The sequence below is a fragment of the Pogoniulus pusillus genome, chromosome 4 (assembly GCF_015220805.1).
Source record: "Pogoniulus pusillus isolate bPogPus1 chromosome 4, bPogPus1.pri, whole genome shotgun sequence".
NCBI lineage: Eukaryota > Metazoa > Chordata > Aves > Piciformes > Lybiidae > Pogoniulus > Pogoniulus pusillus.
This window is the reverse complement of record NC_087267.1, coordinates 48,870,096-48,892,789: the sequence shown is the minus strand read 5'-3', so window position 1 is coordinate 48,892,789 and position 22,694 is coordinate 48,870,096. Positions and strand designations below refer to the sequence as shown.

General features: G+C 43.8%; 1 protein-coding gene across 2 annotated transcripts in view; it reads left to right on the top strand.

The window, feature by feature from the left end:
* Positions 1–1,052: 1,052 nt before the first annotated feature.
* The window catches only part of ARHGAP8 (Rho GTPase activating protein 8), a 76,858-nt gene continuing 55,216 nt past the window's right edge, over positions 1,053–22,694 (top strand). The window contains exon 1 of one of the 2 annotated variants that reach the window (XM_064142847.1): positions 1,053–1,155. The gene's annotated coding sequence lies outside the window, so the exon portion shown is untranslated. Of the gene's footprint in view, positions 1,156–1,269; positions 1,288–22,694 lie in introns of those variants that run through there. The other variant, XM_064142848.1, reaches the window with a different exon arrangement.

The window sequence follows — 22,694 nt, the reverse complement described above, 5'->3', positions numbered from 1 at the left end:
GATGTTTTGGTTGGCTGGGTTTTGTTGTTGTTTTTTTTACTTACATCGATTTATCTCAGTTCCCACTTTTTGAGGCAATGACAATTTCCTAGCATGACTTTGAGGGTGTATAAAGAAAGTGGCACAATCCCAGTGAACCTGTAAAATGAAGGATCAACTTGGGAGGAGTCCTTTGTTAGGTTGCAGTTGGTATTTTGGACTTCTAACAGCATGGGGATGCTTGCATGGACCTAGACACTTCCATAGACCTAGTGTTACATGCTTGCTAAATAAAGTATGTGGAGCAGATAAATGTTGGTCATACAGACTGGAAAATGACACTGGGCAGACACCGAGAGTCCACTCGTTGGGCAGAGAGCGAGCAATACCACCAGACTTTGCAGCACGGATCCTACCATGTGCATGCCTTACAGCACAGGGCCACATCCAATTCTTCTCTGCATCACTTGAATAAATTGCAAATGAAAGCATGAGCCCCCTCCCTTTTGTGGGTCCCCCTCCCTGGAGCTTTGTCACTGTGTTCATTCCTCCCCATGGCAGTCATATGGCAAGGCTCAAAAGCTTGAAAAATAATTCATTTAGTTAGCAATTAAAATAGGTTAATTTCCACATTTTGCTCTTGCATCTGGTCTTGCTTTCCCAGTTCAGCCGCCCAGCAGGTCCGCGCAGACACCACCACCACGCCCTGCCCCAGTCGCGTCTCGACTTCTGCCTCCGACACCTGCACGAAACGAAACCGAGCGGCTGCGGCCCCGCAATCCCCGACACCTGGCGGCATTGGCGCCTGCAGCTGCGTCCCTGCCCCCGCACCTGTATTTAACGACGGCGGTGGGCCGGCCCGAGCCCCCAGCACACCACCCTGCCCTACCAGCCTGCTTCCGACAGCGAGAACTTCCTGTCCCCTAAACCCCTCGACCATCTCCGCTTCAGCTACTGGTGCTCGGCACGGCAGCGCCCCGGGCCGGAGGCTAGGGCTGCCAACGGCGCTGCCCAGCAACTGCTCCCCCACACTGCGCTGCCCGCCAGGGGTCAGCGGTGCCGCGGCCGCGCCCCTGCTCCGGCCGCTCGAGCTGAGGCCGGCCTGGGGCGGTGCTGTTTCGGCCTGCCCTGGCTGTGAGAAGCACCTGTGGGACCTGCAGGCCTCGCCGCCATCAGGTACGTGAGGCCGGCTCGGCCGGCCGCCCCAGGGAGTGCGGAGGTGACCAGGCTTCGCTGGCCTGCCCTGGCTTCTCATCCTCAGGGCTCGCAGCAGTTTCCCCGGGGCGGCGACGGTGTCCTCCCGGCGAGGTACAGTAAAAGCGGCTGTGGCTTCCCGCAGGGGAGCAACTGCAGCGGGGGTGGGTTTTGGAGGCGGCGGCGGCGGCGCAGCTCGGCCTGGGCCCTTGGGCTCCTTGCGGCGCGTCAGGCGGGACCCCCGGGGGCTCTGAGAAAGAGGGCGCCGGAGGTGCGTATAGACACATAGAGGCGTGTGCCAAGCCTCTTCGTGCTTCTCACAGTCTGTTGCACAGCCCTTTAGATGAAAGGTGCCGTATCTAAAGGCGGAGCAACCCACTGGGTGGTCTTGCGTTTCCAACCCTCCCCTTGCCCCCTGTTTTGCTCCACCGGGTACGGGCAGGCCGTGGTCGGGAGGGCTTTCCCTGTGTCCTCTCTGCGGGGCGGTTTCATTTTGCCTTTTCTGACAGTGATATGATTCAATGGTCGTAATGAGACGAGATTTGTACTGTAACAGCTACTAGACGAGGCTATTTACGTGAGGTGCTTATGCCTCAGTCCGAGAACTGAGCCTTGTGGTTATTTGCAGGAGGAGGTAGCTGGGACAGGCTGTATAGGATTCCTGTACATTAAGAACATGTGACAAAGTTGGTCACTTTGATGGTAGATAGGTGAATTTGCACTCGTAGCCATCCCCACTGACTTAAAGCAGGACAGAAGTTTCTGCATGAGTCCTGTTGCAGAATTGCAGCTTGTACCAGTACAAAACCTCACAAGAGATGGAGAAAATGGGATGAAGATTACAGTAAGAATTATGTGGTTGTCTGGATATGGTATAGGTTGTGGATGTTTAGATCCAAGACTGTAAACTATGAGGTATCTTTTAAAGAACAGCTGTATGTGAAAGTCTGTATGCTATGTTGTGCTTTTAGCGTTTTCTGTCCTCATCTTTACTACCTTTGGAAGTGAATTCTTTGCCCCTTTTGAAAGATACATATAGTTCACTTTTCAGGCCTTTTCTACATGTTGTGTCAGCTATTTGGCATGTAATGTATATCTGTATTGCTGTGCACTGGCACAAGGGTCATGTTTGCATGTGAAACCTTCCTTGCAACCTTTCCAGATGTCTGAGAGATGACCTTGTGATTTGGTAGTAAATTTTCCTGGCAGAAGATGACACAAGATGTAGTTAAAGTGGATTAAACTACCTAGTCCATCAAAAGGCTGGAACCTTTTAGGGCAGACAAAAGAGGCTAAGTCTCTCTAACCGCACTGGTGGTAAGGTAAGCAATTTGCCTGCGGTCTGAGAGGGCTCACTCCCAGTTAGACGTCTTTCCTCTTCCCATAAGGAAAACTGAGTACACAGCTAGGAGTTTGCTGTCCTTCATATCGTATCTTGTGTTGATAACCTTGCTGAGGTTTTGGCTTGGTTGTGTTGTGGTTTTGTTGGTGTTTTGTTTTTGCACAGAGGAGCTGTTGGCCTCTTAGTCTCTGAGCTGAATGGTTGCTCAACTTCTTTTTACCTGGCCTCTTACCTTTGCAAGTCCCACCTAGGTGGTCTGGATGCTGGAATAAGCTTTGATATGGAGCAGTAGTCAGGGCCGTTGAATGTAGGAACCTTGCGTACTACTCCAAAAATCACCTAAGTGTGATTTTTCCCACTGATGTGTTACAGACCTTTGGTATGCTGCCTAAAAATAATGAGCCATTTTAGCTTCAGATCTAGCAGTTTGAGAGGTCTCAGAATAGATCTAAGTCAGGCAGTGATGCTTCTGTAACCAAGAGATTATTTCTTTGAGGTTGCTTTTATTCAAGTCACTTATTCTAGTGTCTTCAGACAAATACATGCAATAATACTAGATGGAACTAATTTTTGTGAGTGAAATGAAACTGAGTTCCCTGTGTGGTTTTTCATTTTTAGAGCAGGAATTAAAAAAGTAAATAAACATGGGAAGGTGTATTTGAAAAGTTCTTCTGAACTGAATGTATGTTTTATGATAGTATTGCTGGGGAAATGGCTAAGTGGTGTTTTTTGTTCTCCCCAATGCCCTTTGAAACGGAAGTGGCTAGATCTATGAAGCCATGGTGTGACTGTGCTAAGTGGGTATTCCACATGTTTGTGTGGGTATTCTTTTTACTGGTTTGAAATTTAATGTGGGGTTTGATGTTGTTTGGTTTTTTTTTAGATAGCTTACTTATAGTCAACAGTCTTTGGTGTAAAGGGTCTGTGCATAGCTGTGTTTGGGCTGTGCTGACAGGATTAGTTTAATTTTGACAGCACCAGAGAACTGTCACTTTAGTGGCAGTTTAGTAGGCACTGCAGTACTGAAACTGAACTCCTGTTTTATTTATTTCTTTTTAATTACAATTATAAATGGCTTTGAGTTTTGTGATGATATCAAACCCAACATTATAACTCTACAATAAGGATTGTCAGCCTGCAGACAATATAAATTGCACTCCAAGATCTTGCTGTGGCTAGAGGCATACAAAGCAGCTCTGAGAGGTGGAAATTAGGGGATCCAGCTGCTCAGGAATGCATTGAGCAGCCAACATGGCCTGAGAGTGACTCCCCAGTAATAGTTTTAGTAGTTCTTGCTACATACCACATCCACAGGTGGTGTTTTGGATTTCCAGGCCCCACACCAACATAAACCACTGCCAGACAAATAAGATGATACACACTGACTGTGGGAACCACAGGCAACCTGCTTGTAAGTTGTGTGAGGGCCGAATCATGAAGGCTGACTCCCTTTAGTGTTTGAAGGAAAAAGAAATGACATTTGTGTCTGGCAGCTTTCCTGCACATCCCCCACTTCATTGACTCAGCTGAACTGCAGAAATGCAGCAGCTATTTCATATCCAGGATCAAAGAATTCTGGTTAGGATTTTTATATATTAAAAAAAAAAACCAACTAAAATTCCCTTTATAAAGCAAGGTATGTGGACAGTATCAAAATTTAAGCAACAAAACTAATGAAGGAATTAAATTGGAAAATACAGTTTTGTATTGGGTTTAATGGAGATTTTTCTTCCAAAAACCCCTTCAGAATATGTGGTGAAAAGTGAAGGGAAAACTTTAGTCAGCAGTATCTTAGAGTGAAAAAGCAGAGTAATTTAAAAAGTATTGCAAAATACCTTTATTTTAGCAGCACTGCTGGGATGTTATAAAAGACACAAATTCTGCTGTACATTTATGCTGTTCAAGTCTGGCAGCTTGAAAACTGGCAACTTGGTGCCTTTTCAAGGAGACAGTTGTCAAAAATACTTTCTTTGCATCAAATGAGAGACTGGCAGTTGGCATTGCCAGTATACTAGAGTGGTTTGGTTGCACCCTAACATGGTCCCTGACTCTAAAGAAAATAAGCACTTTTGTTGTGAAAGATGAGGCATTGTAAAGAGAGAGACAGCTGAATATAATCATTGATGTATCTAGGTTAAGAAACAACATTTGAGGGAAGAAGAAAAAAAGAAATCTCTTTCCTGCCTGTACTTGAGATCTTTTTCCATGCTTACGAATTCTATCATTCCTTACTACTGAATTTGCTTTGTGATGTGGATTCAATGAATATTACTTGAGAGCTTTTCTCTTCTTCCTGCTCCCTCTGTCTTTGGGAATTGTAATCTTTGATCTGTAGAGACAGTAGTTTCCATGGCATACACAGACAGTGACTGCAGATAGGGAGTGAGTAGCATGAGCTGACAAACACATAGGAAATGGCAATCCTCCAGTCATGCAAATACAGAATGTTGTGGAACAAGCCATGTATTTGTAAGAAATTCCTCAGTTTTGGGGCCAGTCTTGTTGAATGTTTTAATCAGTGACCTGGCTGAGGGGATCAGCTGTACTCTTGTTTAGTTTGCAGGTTACATTAAATAGAGAAGGAGGGTAGGAAGGCTCTACAGAGGCACCCAGGCAGAACAAATCAGTGAGTCACATCAACCCAGGCAGTGCTACAGACTTGGGGAACAGTGGCTGGAAAGCTGCCTGGCAGAAAAGGACCTGGCAGTGTTGGTTGACAGCCAGTTGAACACGAGCCAGCAATGCACCCAGGTGGCTGAGATGGCAAACAGCATCCTGGCCTGTATCAAAAATGGTGTGTCCAGCAGTAGGGAAGTGACTGCTCTCCTATACTCAGCACAGGTGGGGCCACAGCTTGAGTACTGTGTTCAGTTTTGGGCACTGTGGCACATGAGGGGGACACTGAAGTGCTGACACTTGTTCAGAGAAAGGCAATAAAGCTACTGAGGGGTCTGGAGAACAAGTCTTCTGGGGAGCAGCTTGACGGATCTGGGATATGGAGAAGAGAAGGCAAAGGGAAGACCATTGCTCTCTATGACTACATGAAAGGAGGTTGCAGTGAGGTGGGTGTTGGTCTCTTCTCTCAAGTAACGAGCTATAGGACTAGAGAAAATATCCTCAAGTTGTGCCAGGGTAGGTTCAGAGTGGGTATTAGGAAGATTTTCTTTACTGAGTGGACAGGCATTGGAAGAGGCTGCCCAGGGAAGGAGTGGAGCAAGTATCCCTGGAGGTATTAAAAAAATGTGAGATGTGGCACTCTGGACGTGATTTATTGGACATTGATCGTGTTGGGTTGATGGTTGGACTTAATCTTGGAGTCTTTTCCAACCTTAATGATTCCTGTGATTCGAATTTGAATCCTGTGAGTGCTACCATTTACTAAATCTGGGGGCTGCAGTTACCTCTGAGAATCAAGGGCTTATGTGTCCAGTTACTTGGATTTTTGTGCTGTTACTTGGGTTTTTTGTGCAGTGTGCTTGGCTGTACTTGGTTTGCTTTTATTTCAAGACACATATTTATGTCAGACTAGTCTCCCTATTAGTTCTTTGAAGAGCAAAGCATCTCTGACTCTGTCTGTCTCAGGTTTTGGGGTAACCCAAAGATAAGTGTTAATTTAAATTATTTTCCCATGATTTTAAACTACTGCACAAGTAAGGATTGTAGTTCAGTTTTCACCATTCGGGGAACATGGCAGGTCTGTCAGTCAAGGGAAGCAAACTAGCATCAGTGCTTCTCAGGGAACTGCTCTGTCATCTTACGTTTTATCTCTTGGCAAACTTACAGGTAGCCTTCAACTCTAAGAGAATGCTTTTGTTTAATGTCTTGTAATGCATCTCATTAGAATTCAGTGGCAGAGGCAAAAATGTAATCCAGATCATGCACATCAGCTGTGAGACCATCCATTCTTGTCTTCTCTGTATGCAAGTCTTGCCTCTGTTAGCAGCATCCCCTACATGACTTAGGAGGGAAAGACAGTAATGTTTTTCAGTAGATATTAGGTAGTTCTTCCAGATCATATTCTCCTGTGCAGAAGCGGAAGAAAAGTTTATGTGGATAAAAAAAAATACTGTTCTTAGCCTGCAGTTAAAAACAAGGACTCTGGCACATGTGCACAGGGACCTAAAATCACATTTCTGAAGCAAACTTTTATCTCTGGCATTGCTGAAGATTTAGTTTTTGGAAGCACATGATTTCTCCTAACAAACTCTGTGGCTTTGTGTCTATATATAAACTGTGAATTTTGAAAAACATAATTCGTTGTGCAGGTCATTGTCAAGACAGAACTCCAGACAGCTAATCCTGAGATTTTTGAGTCCTGATGTGGTAGATTAGCTAATAGCAATTGTGGGTTGTTCTTTCTGAGCCAAGCAATGTAAGATGATGTAGCAGCTGATTAACACTGGTAGAAAAGGGGTAAAAAGGGGTGAGAGAACAATCTCAGGTTTTATTTCAAGCTACATTAGTGGGGCAAAGATTTTCTGCTTATTATCCCCAGTTGAGATTCATTCCAGCTTCTTCTTATCACATCTTTTCTCTCTTATCGTGTTCAAATCCCATTTCTTTTCACTTAGTCTTCTCAGTAATCCTTTCCTGAGCTTCTATCTTAGTGATTTTTTTGAGGTTGGAAAATTTTCATCCCACAAATAAAGTTGTGAAGAGCTGAAAATGGGGTCTTAAAAGTTTCAGGTGACATGAGCTGGGCTACGGCACAGTCCTGGCCATAGTAAGAAAAATTGTCAGTAGTGTAACTTCATTGCCCTTCAGTGATGTCTGACCTAAGGGCTTTTCTTTGATTTCTTCATTCTGAAGACAGCTTTGACTTTTTTTTTTAAATTAATATATTCTGGGAATGTTTCTTTTGTAAATTCTTAGCAAAGACTGCAGCTGACTTTGTGGCTGTGCCTGCTTGTATTTCACTAGGTTTCTCAGAGTGTGACAAGACTTCAGGCTTTATTTTCTATACGGCTCACACAGCTGTCAGGGAGTTTCTGTCTGTGGTCTGACACTGTGGAATTGTGGCCATAAAGCTGAATATCAAAGCTTCCAGAAGAGCATTCACAGAGATGTAGTTGTTAGCAACCAACAGGAAGCCTCATGGAGACACCTTAAGGGAATTAAGGAATGTTCTCTCAAAAAGGGGACACAACCAACAGCCCAAATGCATGCAGCATGGGCAGCAGACAGAGCTGCTGGAAGGCTATGGCTTAGTGGCCATTAAGCTAAAGAACCACAAGCTGGGGATAAGGGCAGGGAAGTCTGTCCCATTGTATGTGAAGATCAGGTTTGTGACTACCTGAGGAACCTGAACAAACATAGTCTGTGTGACCTGATGAGATGCATCCCAAGAGTCTCGAGAGAATTGGATGATGTAGTTGCCAAGCCACTCTCCGTAATACTTGAAAAGTCAGGGCAGTGAGGGGCAGTCCCTGGAGACTAGAAGAAAGGAAACATTACACCCATTCCTAAAAATGGTAGATAGGAGGGCCCTGGGAACTACCAACCTGTCAACCTCACCTCTGTGCCTGGGAAGATCATGGAGCAGATTCTCCTAGAAGCTCTGATGAGGCACATGGAGGCCAGGGAGGAGATGCAAGACAGCCAACAGGATGGCTAATGCTGTCTAACAGATCTAGTGGCCTCCTATGATGGAGTGACTACATCAGAGGACAAGGGATGGATGTCATCTATCTGTACTTCTGCAAGGTGTCCACAATACCCTGCTCACCAGGTTGGAAAGATACAGATTTGATGGGTGACTGTTCTGTGGATAAGGAGTTGTCTGGATGGTTGCAATCAGAGGGTAATGGTCAGTGGCTTGATGTCCTGATGGAGACTGGTGAGAAGTGATGTCCCTCAGGAGTCTGTACTGGAACCAGAACTGTTTAATATTTTTATCAATGATACAGACAGCAGCATCAAGGGCACCATCAGCAGATGAAAGCAAGCTGAGCGGTCCTATCGATGTGCTAGAGGGATATGATGTCATCTAGAAGGACCTGAACAAGCTGAAGAGTTTGGCCCAGGTGAACCTTATTAGGTTCAACAAGAGCAAGTGCAGGGTTCTGCACCTGGATCAGTACAATCCTCATTATCAATACAGGCTAGGGGATGAGGTGATAGAAAGCAGCTGTGTGGAAAAGGATGAAAAGCTGGACATGAGCCAACAATGTGCACTTGCAGCCCAGAAGGCCAGTTGCATCCTGGGCTGTATCAAAAGCAGTGTGGCCAACAGATTGAGAGGTGATTCTGCCACTCTGCTCTGGTGAGACCTCACCTGAAGTAATGTGTCCCGGTCTGGAGTCCTCAACACAGGAAGGACATGGACCAGATGGAGCAGGCCCAGAGGAGGGGATCAGCAAGCACCTCTCCTACAAGGACAGGATGAGCATGCTAGGGTTGTCCAGCTTGGAGGAGGTTCTGGGAAGACCTAATAGTGGCCTTCCAGTATCTGGAGGGAGCCTACAAGAAGGCTGCAGAAGAACTCTTTACAAAGGCCTGTGATGATAGGACAAGGGGCTGTGGTTTAAAGTTAGAGAAGCATTAATTTAGACTGGATACTAGGAACAAACTCTTTACCATGAGGGTGATGGAACACTGGACCTTCTGGTTGCCCAGAAGGCCAGGCTTAATGGGGTTCTGAGCAGCCTGATTTATTGGGAGATGTCCCAGCTCACTACAGGAGGGTGGGACTAGATGTCATTTGGAGGTCCCTTCCAACCCAAACCTTTCTATGAATGAGTTGTTCTGTGAGTTACAGTGATGATCTCTGACATAGTGACATATGGTGACAACACAGTGCGATAGAATTACAGTGGTGATTTCCTTGGGCCCAGAGGCACACTCTGAAGCATGCATGAATGCCATTAAACCCTCTAGCTGAGTTTTCACATTAACTCTGAAGCCAGGAAATAACCAGTGCCTGAAGGCTTGGTATCACCTTTCCTGCTTTGGTATGTCTGCTGGGTCATGGTTATTTGGCAATGTTCATTTGGTCTCGCCTAATGGTAGGAATTTCTTTTGCAGGAGCATTCAAGTAGCAGAGTAAATTGTAGTTATGTCTGCAGCTTTGTCTCTGCATCTGGGCTCACATAACTGTTTTTCTTGACAGCTGAAGATTAAGCAGATATGACAAACTCACAGTAGTAAACTTATTTCTGCAGTCAGGAGCTTGTAAAATTGAGATAAAGATATGTTTACTGAGACTTGCAAAGGAAAATGCTGCAGGAAACATGAAATAAAAACCACAGTTGTTGAACTGAGCACAATTCTTTTTGCGGGTAGAGCTTCTAGTACTGCATATTGGGGAATGCTTGGGGAAGTGTGGCTTGGAAAGCTGTCCCCCGGGGACCCGGGATTGTAATGGGCAAACAACTCAATATTAGCAAGTAAAGAAAGCCAGTGGTGTCTTGGCTTGGATTAGAAATGCTGTGTCCAGCAGGAGTAGGGAGAGGAGTATCCCCATTGTACTTGGCTCTGGTGAGGCCACACCTCGAGTATTGTGTTCTGTTGGGCACCTCATTAAAAGAGGCATGTGGAGGTGCTGGAGCGAGTGCAGAGAAGGGCAACGAAGCTAGGGAAGGGCCTGGAGAATGAATCTGATAAGGAGTGACTGTGGTTGCTGGGGATGGGTAGCTTGAAGAAGAGGAGGCTGAAGGGAGACCTTGTTGCTGTCTACAGGTACCTGAAAGGAGTTGTGGAGAGGCTGCTGCTGGTCTCTTCTCACAGGTAAACAGTGATAGAACAAGAGGGAATGGCCTCAAACTGCCACTGGGTAGGTTTGGTCTGGACATGGGGAAACATTCTTTTCCATCATGAGTGGTCAGGCACTGGAATGAGCTGCCCAGGGAGGTGGTTGTGTCCCCCACCCTGGGTGTGTTTAAGGGTCGTTTGGATGTGGTGCTTGGGGACATGGTGTAAGGGTGAACTTTGCAGAGTAGGGATGATGATTGGACTTGGTGACCCTGGGGGCCTTTTCCAACAGGAATATTTCTGTGATTCCGCTATAGTGGTGTTACATAAATGTAAGACACCTCTAATACCACTTGCAAGTCTTAATTCTGGGTGTGGTGACCTCCTTGATTGTTTAACTGGTAACCTGGTGACATTTGATGTATAGGTAAGTAGAAATGAAAGCAGAATGGCACTTATGATATAGACATGAAAGCTAATTATTTTTATGTATTTAATTGTTATTGGCTTCAAATATTGCATTTCTTATTTCCTCTGCCAACTTGGTAACTTTTCTCATGCTTTAAGTTTTTTTTAATTACTTAGAAGAGGCTTCTCTGCCTTTTGCAAAAGACCCTTGCAATGAGGCTGGTTGTTTACTCAAAACTATGTGAAGATATCTCAGTCTCGAGTGTAGAATGATACCAAGAAAGAACCATTAAAAGTATCAACTAAATACCAGCAAAAGTATGTAAAATGGGGGAATCTTTGATTTCCTGTTGTTGTCTTTTCTCTTTTGTACCAACAGTAAGTAAAAGTTTTGGATAGGAATGTCATTTTACTTGTAAGGTGGCTTTTAATGGTTAAACCAGCTTCTTGTTCTAGCCATATACCCACTAGGGCCAAACTATTATAAATGTGGTTATTATAAAGTCACCTTTTGGTTTCTTTTTCATTTTTTTTTCACTTGTTTCATTCCCAGAAGACAGAAACTGTGAAATGAACTGGCTCTAGAGCCAAGTGATCCTTATCTGCCTGTGGGATAATTTGGGAATTTAATGTCAGATGGTGAGAAAAAAAATGACAGTAACATCTAAGAAACCTCATGAAAGCATACAGATGCCTGGCTAAATCTATTAACAGAGGAATCATTTAGAAGTCTGCTATCAGTGACTGAAAAAGCAATGGTTTTTGATCCCCAAATGACACTTCTCCACTGAAATTCATAGAGTTCTGCTACACACAGCTACTGATGCTGCACAGTCTACTTCTTTTTGAGGTGCCCCACTTATTTTCACCAGGGTCTACCAGATGGCGCAGGGTAGTGTACAAGTTGAAGATCTTGGCTTCAGCAGCTGTAGTTTAGGGGAGCAGAACCAAATTTCATTGTAATCCTGCTAGCTGTGAAAGTACTTTGAGGGAAAATATATGTGCTAGATCTGATTAGGGAAGCGTGGCAGAAACTGCTTCTTCATGAATCAAAGAGCTAACACTTCTTTGAGGCATTGATGCATGGAAGCCTTGAACATGTAGTTGGTGTTAGCTGGACTTCTCTTGAGCTGCTGCCTTGTGGCTGTTCCAAATGCTTTTACTCCATCTGGGCCTTAATGTAAAATGGACATGCAGCCCTCTGAGGCATGGTGGTGCAACTTACAGGGATGTGTTCCTAATACATAAAGAGAAGTGGAGACAGGCTGACAGGCTGGAGAGCTGGGGGAAGGCAAACCTTGTAACGTTCAATGAGGACAAGTGCAGGGTTCTTCATCTGGGGATGAATAACAACAGGCACCAGTACAGGTTGGGGGTTAACCTGCTGGAAAGCAGTTCCATGGAGAAAGACCTTGGAGTTCTGGTGGACAGCAAGTTCTACATGGGCCAGCCATGTGCCCCTGTGGCCAAGAGAGCCAATGGCATCCTGGAGTGCATGAGGAAAAGTGTGTTCAGCAGGTCTAGGGAGGTTCTTCTCCCCCTCTACTCTGCCCTAGTGAGACCACACCTGGACTACTGTGTCCAATTTTGGGCTCCCCAGTTCAAGAGAGATGGAGATCTGCTGGGAAAACTACAGCAGAGAACCACAAGGATGGGGGACTTGAGCATCTCCCCTATGAAGAGAGACTGAGAAATCTGGGACTCTCTAGTTTGGAGAAGGGAAGGCTGCGGAAAGATCTTATCCATGTCTACAGATCTCTGAGGGGTGGGTGTCAAGTGGCTGGGGCCAATCTCTTTTCCATGGTACCAGCAATAAGACAAGGAGAGATGGGTACAAATTGGAACATAGAAGGTTTCACCTCAACATGAGGAGAAACTTTGCAGTTTGGGTAATGGAACCCTGGAGCAGGCTGCTCAGAGAGGTTGTGGAGTCTCCTTCTCTGGAGACTTTTAAAACCTGCCTGGATGCATTCCTGTGTGAACTACCCTAGGAGATCCTGCCTTGGCAGGGGCGGTGGACTCAATGATCTCTGGAGGTCCCTTCCAACCTCTAAAGTTCTGTGGTTCTGTGAAGCCAAGTATAAAAAGCACATGTTTGGAAGGAGAAAGAGTATGCCTGTCAGGTGTTTTGTTTCAGTGATGGGATTCTTGAAAGCTGTGTTTCAGTGTGTCACTGTTCCTGAAAACTAATCTGGTGAGCACTGTGCAAGGTGGTTGTTGGTTTGTTGATTTAGTTTATGTTGTCAGGTTTTTTGGTATGTGTGTATCTGCTGTGTAATATTAATTGACTCTGAGAGAACAGAAAACTACTCCATTCTGGCTCTGAATTCTTTCTAGGTAGTAAAACTAACTTGACCAACAGCTAAGACTGTATGTCAGCCAGTCTAAAGAAATGTTTTTTTCTCAACCACAGGAGTAAAGTAAGTATGTTTAGTAGCATTTCTGGTGAGGTAAGCTGTGTCTACATCCTTTGAAAGTGTGTGTAAACATTGTTGGAGAAAAACTAGAGGTATAGTTAAAAGTTTCAGTTTATAGTAGTTAAGAGGAGGAGAACCTTGCCTGACAACCGTATTTACTTCTGATCATTACATTAATGAGTAGTTTTCATGTTAGTCTCCTCTGCTGTATGACCTTGCTCTTTTCCACAGCTGACTTGGCCCCTTGGTTTTTTTTCCCCTCAAACTCTGCACTCTTATGCTTATATACTTATTAAATATTTATTAAACACATCAAAGGGAACATTGTTGGAATGTGCATAACATAGAACTTGCTGAGTGCACGAGCTTCTCTTTCAGGTCACCTGAAGAGCTTTTTTTAACTCTGCTGCATTCTTCTATTTAGTAAAAAACATTATGCTTTCCTTTATGCCTTGTTTAAATTCAGACCTTCATGTCACTTTTGTTGTAGTAGTCCTTTAGTCTGTAACAACACTGTAAACTGTAGAGATGCTAAAGATTGTTTCAACACATAAATAATACAAAATTTCTTTGTTTTCCATTTTTATGATGTGTTGACAGGAGAATATCAAATAAACAATGTAGATCTGTGCAACATTAGCATAGGTTTAAGTGTCTACACAACCGTGCACTTGTATCTTTAGGTTGTAGCCATTACCGTATGTACATTTGAAAGCTCAAAAAGAACAGGATGCCAGTGATTTCTTGAGTACCTCTGAGGGGTCTTCTAGTTGTGTTGTGAAGACTGATGACCTAAAGTGGGTCATTTTTGCAGTATGTTACCAGCGTCAGATTTCTTATGTGGGAAATAGGATTTATTCTTTTGCAGATCTTAGAAATGTTGTTTTTTTTTTTTTCCCTGAGATGATAATTTGTGCCTGTTTGGGGCTGCAGTTAAAGAGAGAAAGGTAATAAACCAGGTGCAATGACAGCAAATAGTTTTACATGGCAGTAGGGAATTGGTAAGATTTTTTTATGTAGCTGACTTTTTGTTAAAGTATGAATAAGGTCCAATAGCAGACTCCAGTTAATAATAAGTCATCTTTCAGCTGCCTGCTATGGCTTAATTTGTTGTTCTACAATCTTTTATCTGAGAACTGCTCTGTAATGTACCTAAATATAGACAAATACCTTTGGATAGGGTGATGAAGTCTTTGGGGTAGAAGCCTAGTGGGGCAGTGGTTCTGTGATCAGTGTCACCAAATATGCATGCATGCAGATCAGCCCTCAATAAAAATCTGATCCAGATCATGCAGTGATGCACGATCACATTTCTGTCAAATTAGTCAGAATACACAGAGGCAGTGAAGAGGCATAAATCTTTGCTTGTGTCACCTTCAGGAGGACAAGGAGATACTTGATGTCACATAAATATTTCTGATTTAAAAAGTTAACCTGCCAAAATGGCTTAAACAAATTTTGATTCACTGAGTTCGTTTCTGCCGTGTCAGTTCTTCCTTTCATGTGACCTCAGGTTTTCTGATCCAGTACAGGGGTTTATTTAAGTCACACTTAATGTCACTGAGCCATGAGACAAAAAGCAGATTTTAGCTGGCCTTTGGAGCTCACTGTATGCCTTAGCAGGTAAGACAATTGCCTCGACAAGACATGGGGGTAACAAACTTGACACAGGAACCTTTTACCCATAATTCACACTTTAAGTATAACTTTAGAGCTGAGTAGTTGGTTGTGGAGGGTGCTTCCATCCTTCACAACTTAGTATAGAAACATCTGACTTTCTACTCTCTTTTCTGTTTCTTCTTCCTATAGCTCTCATTACTGTGTTGTCTCGGGTGACGAATGTATTATTTTGCGCTGCAGAAAAGAATTCTTTGAGTTGTGGTGGCAAGATGAGCAAAGAGCCATTTTAACAGAGTCTGTACAATTCTAGCACCAAGAAAACAGCTGATGCTGCAAGCTCTTCAAGTGTCTTGTTGTTTTTAAATTGTTGTTCAGTTGTAATTCCAAAGTGCCTGCAGAAATCGTGCGTGGGATGTGACTTTAACAATTAAGATGCTGCAGGTGGGATGTGCTGATGTGAACAGAGGGGAGCTCTGATAAACACTGAATATGGAAGGAAGTTTGGTCCAAGGTTAGATTTGAAGCAGCTCCTTGCTGCTTGGTAATTTGAACATGTGAACTCTACTGGTGCGCCCTTTACACAGATCAATGACCTGAATTCTCCTCTAAAACACTAGACTGCTTTGGCAGCTCTGTGGACATCATGCATTGAACAGTTGTAGTTAAAATATTGCCATGTAATTTCCTGCCTCGTGCAGGCAGTTATGATGCAAACTGGCCAGGTGGGAAACGTTTGATGCTTGCGAATTAATGGAGGAATAGTTTCAGACAAGCCAACAACTAACTGGGTCCTCGGTACACTTCTTAAGAAACGATTTAGTGTAAACAGAGAAACCGTGGAACAAAAGGTGGTGTTTTTCAGTTGAGATTTAAAACTGGGTGGGCTTTATGTTCACCTGATAAAACAGCTTTTGGAACTTTCCTCCCGTGCTTTACGGCAGCTTTTTGTTTTGGTGCAGCTGGAAGTGGGGGGAGTGCTGTTAAGGCTGGATACTGCTGTGTCTTGACAGGAACTGGAAACATCAGCCTGTCTGCATAAATGGAAGAAGCGTATTAATTTATTTTAAAAGCTCTGATCTATTCCAGTCAGAGGAATCCCCAGTGAATAATTATACAATTAAAACCCATTTTTTATCCTAATACACCAACCCTTTGTCCAGTAACTTGTCAGATTAATTTAATTAATAAACGCAATCTTAAAAATGCACTTGCCTGCAACTGCAAGTGCATAATCCCTTGAGATGGAAGCGCTGGTTAAGCATCAGTTCAGCCCAACATAATTCTGCCGTGCTTGAGTGTATTACAGTATATTAATTTAGAGAGCAGTTTCTATGGCTGACTGATCATTAATGTTTATTATGAGTGCATTACAGTCATCTTTGTTTAGTCGATAAACATGTGCACCGAGACAAAAAAGTGGCGGTGTAGTGTGTTGTATTGCAGCCACTTAGCCATGTTCAGATAATGCTGTCCTAATGATACAACAAGCATGCATGGCTTTCTGCTAATTGGTTCCACATTAGGTACTCTTTTTTTATCATGTACTTGCACTGTGCCAGATGAATGAGTGGCTGTGATAAGCAAATAGCTGCACAGTTTCAGACAACAAAAGACTATTTCCAAAACCTCTCTGCCAGCAATGAATAGAAATAATCCCTTCACCTTGGTGCTTTGAGGACTGGTATGGCTGATACATGCAGATATTTCTGCACTGTAGGGAAACCATTTTTATTTCGTCATAGCATGCTTAGTTCTCCCCATAAGTAGATTTTTGGCTCCTTCCATTAGAGGGTATGGCAGGGCAGAGGGAAGAGGCAGTGCTTCCTATTTTGTGGTCAGTGAAAAGACTGCATCACTGGTTTCCTGGCAGAGGAGGCAAACTAGGGATGGGCAGTGTAGTAGAACTTGTGGGTTTAAAGTATAAGCTGGTTTTTTGTACCTGCCTACTCCATTCCTGCAAGAGAGCTGATCACAAGCATTACAGAGGCTGTCAAGTTGCAGTATACTTTGGGACTGGATGTGCAATGTAACCTTGCAGAAAATGTTTTATTAGCTGAGTGATGTCTGCATGGCAGCCTGCAGTCTAGAGTCAGCTATTGGAGGAGAGAGAAGTGGAAGGAGTTGGGTTTCTGCATCCAATGGGGCTTGTAAAGGACATCCTGAACCACAGCATGGCCTCTGCCAGAAGGAGGGTGTGATGTGCTGCATGAGGCAGGAACTATCTACTTTCCTGCCTCTTTCCAACTCTGGAATCTGTACTGATGTAGGCAGTTACACTCTAAGTTTTCTTAGATAAAAATCCACGAATGTGTAAAACAAGCAATCCCCAAGAATACCTTGCTCCTAAACCCTACAGAAAAACCCAACCATAACCAAACCACAAACCTCTATAACAAATACAGTTTTCTCCCTCAGAGGAAAAATTATTGTCTGTTAAAAACTAAACTTCTCATTTCAGAAGTGTTTGCCGTCCTCCCTGATGAGAATTGTATCTCTTGCATAGTGTAGCAAATGTTGCTTCATCTATTTTATATAGATAGTGCATCTTTGTTTTGAATGCATGAGTGCTGTTTAAAATTTGCCCAGTTGATGGTATCAGAAACTGAATTCTGACAACAGTAAGCACCTCCTTCCCTCCCTTCAGCAACATCAATAAAGTTTTGTTCCACCAAGGTTAGAACCAGTGGGGGTTAAGAATATGCTTCACAGTTGCACTTCAGGTCTTTGATAAAAATACTTAACTCTTTATGTCAAGGTACTGGTCTCTCCTGTCTTTGCTAGCACACAGCTGTGTGGTGAACATTGCTTTCTTTGTATTCACACTGGTAACTCAGTGATGAAAGTTTTGTGTAGGTTACTGAGCTTCGCCAGACACTACCACAAATGAAAGCCATTGCTTAGAAAACTACAGTTAGAGTTGCTAGTATAACTGTGAATAATACAGGAATGCAAATAAAAGCATTTACTCAGGTTTCATCATTAGCCGTTTAAGCAGAAAAAGTACAGTGGAATGAACTCCTAGGGCTCAATAACTTGGGATGTTGTATAAATAAAAGATGATCTGCTTTTAAGTTTTGTACAGAATTCTGTTCTAACACATACCAGAGCAGCAGTAAGAAATGTAGTGGACTGCATTTATGTACTTCTCATGTGTTTGTTCCTGGAAGGTCTGCAGCCTTGGAGGTTCCTTTATTCGTGTGCAACCCAAGAGTTTCCAGTGTGATTCTGCTGCAGAGCAAGAGTTAAGAATAGAGTACTGCAGGCAAGAGAATTTGGACATCAACTAACCTGGATGTTAGGAAGAAGTTCTTCACAGGGAGAGTGATTGCCATTGGAATGGGCTGCCCAGGGAGGTGGTGGAGGCACCATCCCTGGAGGTGTTCAGGAAAAGACTGGATGAGGCACTTAGTGCCATGGTCTGGTTGACTGACTAGGGCTGGGTGATAGGTTGGAGTGGATGATCTTGGAGGTCTCTTCCAACCTGGTTGATTCCATGAAAACCAAGGGTTGTGTTAACTAGTAGGTGTGGTGCTAGTCAAAGGTGAAAAAGTGTGCACAAAGGAAGGTGAAGGAACTAGGGAGAAGGTGGAGAACACAAGAGTTGTGGAGGGGAGAAAGAGATGAACAAAGGGGAAGGCCAGACAAGTAGGAGAAAGAAGAACTTGGTGGATGGGAACACAGAAAAACAAAGTGAGAGGAATTAAAGGAGAAATAAAGAGACACTTGAATGGGCAGAAAGAAGTAAGGCTGGAAACACAGGCATGGAGGGAAGTAACAGGTGTCTTGCTGATTGACATTAAGGGTCTGGAGAGGAGGTCTTCTGAGGACCATCTGAGAACTGGGTTTGTCTAGTCTGCAGAAATGGAGGTCAAGGGGAGAACTTATCACTCCTTACAACTACCTGAAAGGAGGTTTGGAGCAAGGTGGGTTTCAGTCTTTTCTCTGTAGTAACAAGAGATAGGATTAGAAGAAATGGCCTCAAATTGCATCAGGGGAGGGTTAGCTCGGCTGTTAGGAGAATGTTCTCCACTGAAGGAGTTGTTAACTACTACTGGAATAGGCTCCCCGGGGAGGCAGTGGAATCCCCATACCGGGAGGTGTTTGGAAGAGGCAGAGATGTGGTGCTAAGGGACATGGTTTAGGACCAGACTTGGTAGAGTTAGGTAACTGTTGGTTTTGATCTTAAAGGTATATCCAAAACAAAACAATTCTCTGAGTCTATGATTCCCACTCCTCCTTCCCATTGCCAGTAAGGATCAGCCTTATCAGAAAGCTGGTATTTGCCTGAACAAAAGACAGGACTATCCTGTCCCATCTTGAAATGGGAGTATTGAAAGACTAAGCTTAAAAAGCCAGGGCTGAACTGCCAGCAAAAACTATCATCAAAAGGAGAGTCCCTAGACTGAAGAGCAATAATACCTGGGAGTAGGACAGTAGAGTTTGGGGTGCAGACATTTGTCAGGAAGTCACGCACTGTTGGTATGAGGAGCTGAGATGTGCCCAATACCCATGGCACACTGTCCTCGCTAATGGCTCTGCCAAGCCAAGTCACCACTCAGGCCTTCTGCCTGCCACAGTCGGTGGATTTGCTGTGAGGAGGTTTATCCTAGCTCAGTTTTACAATGCACATGTGCTCTGGGTGGCCAAAGTACTGGAGGAGCAAAGCCCCCATTTCTGTGTGTCTTCAAAATTCCAAATAAAGCAAGCCATTTGAGTGTTTAGGGTGTTGTGTAGTTAAAGAATAATACTTCATTTATCCAGGAGTAAATACGGGGAAAAAAAACCCAGCTGAATCACTTGGGCTTCTTTCCAAGTTTAGGACAAAATGTGCCATCACTAAGTAAATGCTGTCCTCCTGTTTTCCAGGTGCTGAGTGGATGAATCTAGCAGAAAATTGGTTTCAGAGAAATCAGTGCTGTTTGATCAGTGTGTAACTTGGTATGGTGGAGCACAGAGACTTGTGACAGGGAGATTGGCTTCCTTTCTTTCTGATTTTCAAGGCTGTTGCTGGAGTTAACCTTTCTGTGTGCTCCTTCTCTGATCATTATATGAAAAGAAGCTGAAAATCCTCCAAACTGATGTGATGCTAGAAAGGATAAACTTTTGGGGTTTGTTTTTTGGGGTTTTTTTTGGAAGACCATATGCATTTAATTCTTATTTTTACTTCCCCCTTTCAACATGGTATTTTTCATCTTAGCCAGGAAGCTGGGTAAGCTCTTACGTTATTTGTGGGACAGAAAAGTGATGCTACAGCACAGTGTTAGTTGATGTTGAGGTGGCAGTAATAACCATAGTAATTTCTGTACTGTTTCTGTTAATTCTGAAAGAAGAGTGTTGTCAACTTTGACATGTAAGGACCCAAGCCATGTTAAAATTTAGGCACAAGGTAAGTGCTGAACCGTTGCAGGAACATTTCTGGTATTTTTGCATGACTTTTGTGTGTTAAGTGGTATGGAAATTGATTTGTGTGGATGCAATTAAGAATGGAAATTGTGCTTTCAAAGTTAGTAAGTATTCATACGTAGTTGGTTAACTTTGTACACTTGCACTGAACTTTCAAACATGATACTTTTCTGAATGTGAATATGAATTTACCAATGTGTGCATCATCATCCTTCACTGCTTTCTTTTTTTTTTTTTTTTTTTTTGGTCCAATTTTCTGAATTATTTCTTCATTGGAAATGAACTTTTTTCCTGGGAAGTTTGGTTAAAAATGTTTTGGCAACACAGAGAAATGTGACTGGTTCTGGGAATTTGTGTATGTTTATCTTTCCTACATCAAAATTCAACGGAACTCATTACAGTAGTAAAATTCATTTAGAGCCCGAATGGAAAGTGGAATAAAATTAAAGCTGTTTAAATTTGCCTGCATTTCTGGGTTCAGTGATGCTTCTCATCAGTATTTACATGTGGAATTAACACTAAAACATTTACTTTTCCAGGCTTCACAGTATTTTTGTTTTGACAAGGGCATTACAGTTCTTCACGAAACCACATATGCAACTGCACAGCTCTGCTTGCTGTGTGCAGAACCTCACCCTCTGCTGTTGGCATCCTTGCAGAGGGCAGGAGTCCAGGCTTAGGGGGAATCTCTACTGGGTCTTGGTGTGGAAAGAGAAGTCATTGCAGAAAACAGGAATGTTTTCTTCCATCTGTCTCTTCTGTCCTTCTTTTTACCAGTTGCCATTTCCAATCTGGAAACCATGGGAAGCACAGCTTAGTGTTTGCATCTTACTTTGGTTTTGGTAGACATGGTGTAGGAGATACACTGAGGGAAAATACTATTTAGTGCAGACAAGCTATGGGGAAAATGGAGAGTGCTTTGAACACTTGTTCCATGAGTATGCTAAGCACTCAGCTCACGTTGCTGCTGTGTTTATAAACACCACAGCAAAGTTCCTGTAGTATTCCAAATAATCAAATAGTGTTCCGAAGACACTTTATCTGGGTTTTGCAGGCAATACTCCTTAACAAATGCTGGGTTTATGTGAAATTCTCGTGCTATCAATATGTAAATTGCATGCTGATGTTACATAGGAAGCTGTCACACCTTTTAAAAAGTAACAAGGAGTATCAGTGGAAGGCAAGAACACAGAGGGGAGAGAAACCTGAGTATTTAAGCTTGAAGAACACATGTGACAGTTGAGTCAACAAAAAGAACAGACTGGGGGAATCCCTTGCCTTCCTTTGGGCTGTCTGTAGATGCAAGTTCACTGCCAGGCAGTTGTGTGTGTGACTTCCTTTGTTTTTGCTGAAGTAATGCCCTTTGAGAGATGTCAGTAAGCAATAACCTTGTTTGTGGAGGGATATCACAGAATCAACCAGGTTAGAAGAGAGCTCCAAGCTCATCCAACCTATCAGCCCTTTCCAATCAACCAGACCATGGCACTAAGTGTCTCATGCAGCATCCTCTTAAACATCTCCAGGCATGGTGACTCCACCACCTCCCTGGGCCGCCCATTCCAATGCCAATCACTCTCTCTGCCAACAGCTTCCTCCTCACATCCAGCCTAGACCTCCCCTGGCACAGCTTGAGACTGTGTCCCCTTCTCTTGCTGCTTGCCTGGCAGCAGAGCCCAACCCCACCTGGCTGCAGCCTCCCTGCAGGGAGCAGCTGACGGCAATGAGCTCTGCCCTGAGCCTTCTCTTCTGCTGGCTGCACACCCCCAGCTCCCTCAGCCTCTCCTCACAGGGCTCTGCTCCAGGCCCCTCCCCAGCCTTGCTGCCCTTCTCCAAACACCTTCCAGCACCTCAACATCTCTCTGCAATGGAGGAGCCCAGAACTGGACACGAAGTACAGGCTGTGGTGTTTTGTAAAGTGCTCCCAAATTTCTGTCATTAGTGTGGTTTGGCTCTTCTCAGGGCTCTTCTGTTTTTGTCCTGCTGCAGTGAGGTGGGGGAAGCAGTAAATCTGGCAGTTTACTGGACACAGTGATAGGAGGCATGGAACACTGTTAAGGAGATTGTTATCTCCGAGGAACAGAGAATGCTGCAGTCCACGGAAAAGCCATTTCCGAGGGCACTACAGTAAATCTGTCTTGTAACTGGAAACGTTGTAATCGCTGCCCCAGTGAGCTGAAAACCAGGCAGATTGTTTCTTCCCTCTGTCTGCTATTCTTTGATTCCGTCTAAATAACTTCCAGGTTCCCGGTAACTTTGTGCATGAAATGTTTCGGTGCTGTAGCAGTTGCTCTCACTCGCGCAGTGACTCTGCTGTTACAAAGACAGATGAATTTCTGCAGGTTTGGGAGAGGTTTAATTCTACCCTCTTTGGAGTCAGCTACTTCTAACTGTAGAGCTAGCAGTTAGTGTGAAGGAGAAATTGGTTTTTGTTCTAATGTTACACAGCAGGAGGATAGTATCAGGTTGTTTTGTTTGGTTTTTGTTCAAGCCAGGGGTCAAGGAGAGGGCTTCCCCCAGGGCTTCCCTGGAATTGGACCTGCTTAAAGGAAAGAAGTTGGAGAGTTATGGGCAGTGGGATAGAGTCACAGAATCATAGAATGGTTTAGGTTGGAAGGGACCTCTAAGATCATCTACTTCCAACC